A 1,592-nucleotide genomic window follows, 5' to 3' on the forward strand; every position below is an offset into this window, starting at 1 on the left:
ATTGCTTACCTTCTTGCATTAATACAATAAAAAGACTTGAAAATTACATATTTTCTGTTCCAGAGAACAATGTTGGTATATCTTGTGTTATATATCACACCCCTGAGAGAGCGTATATCTAACAAGAAACAGAACATGTGGGACAACTTTGTCTAGAAAGGTAAGTATCTGAATAGGATCATATTTCCTGCTATAAATTCTACTTTTAGAAACGATGTCGGTTGTCTGGTAGAATTTGGTAACCAGGTAAGGTTAGACGTGTTTCGGTCCACCTTTTCTCCAGTTCTATATTCTACAGCTCAAATATAAGTAATGTGTAGATTAGGCGATAACGAACACCTATATCTGATACAATGTATTATCGATTATAATAACCTGCAGTAATTGTAAGTATTGCCAATATTCGAAAAACAAAGCATTTTAATCCTTATTTCTTATAGGAAACAAATTCAACACAAAAGAAAACCAAGAGAAAAAAAATCTTTGTCAAACGCAACTCATTGCTGCTCCGAGTGACCAGGTTAAACTGTCAGATAGTACTTTAAAATTATCGATGAAATGAGGACGATAAGCTTCAGGCAAGGTCTTTGTCCTTTGAGAAAATTAAACGCTTGGTTTGTACAATGGGTATGATTATGCATATGAATAGCACGGTAAGAATAGGACACAAGGGTTGGTTTTTTTCGTACGAGTTTTCTCCCTTGAAGTTGAAATCAAAATAGAGAAAAAAAAGAAAAGAGAAAAATCACATTTCGAGACTGTCACGCGCCAACACTTGTCAGTTATTGCTCGAATGTTTATGTGGACGCACAGATTTTGTAGTAGATTTTTTTATACAACACATCGCCGGTTCAAACCGATATTCATCATTAAGTACGAGGCCACAGGGATGGGATAATCAAGACATAAGAATCAACAAGAAGATTTGCTAAGATTTTCAGTGTGGCCCAGAACGTGAGATAATTATTATGTGAACTTATTCGGGAGAGTTACAGCCACAGAGACCTGGCGTCCTCGAGTCAGGTGGGGTGCTACTAAAACCATTCTCATCTCGGCCTTATCTGTGATATTTATTATCATTACATCTATAGTAATAAAACATCATAATTCTCAAGTATTTTTACTTATTCTACTTCATATAATGACCTATATATATATATATATATATACATAAACAATTTAATAATTCAAACAGCCATAACATATCATATATTTACATTATTCAATTGTATATACAACCATCAATTCATATAGCATATTTATATATATATAATTATTTACATATTTTTTCTATATAGAATTTTAAACATATTTACATTATTCAATTGTATATACAACCATTAATTCATATAGCATATTTATATATATATGATTATTTACATATTATTTCTATATAGAATTATAAACATAGGTTGTTTCTGTACAAAGAATTAATTCAAATATAGTAATTTATTAATACACGTCGGGGGAAAAGCCGTAAGTTCTCATTCGGTACCATGTGCGAGCGATGAGACGTTTGATCGATACTCGTCATAAACATAAACGTACTGTGTAGACCTCGGGGATGGGATTATCTCCGAGAATACAACCGC

This window comes from Lottia gigantea (assembly GCF_000327385.1).
Source record: "Lottia gigantea unplaced genomic scaffold LOTGIsca_318, whole genome shotgun sequence".
In the NCBI taxonomy this organism is placed as follows: domain Eukaryota; kingdom Metazoa; phylum Mollusca; class Gastropoda; family Lottiidae; genus Lottia; species Lottia gigantea.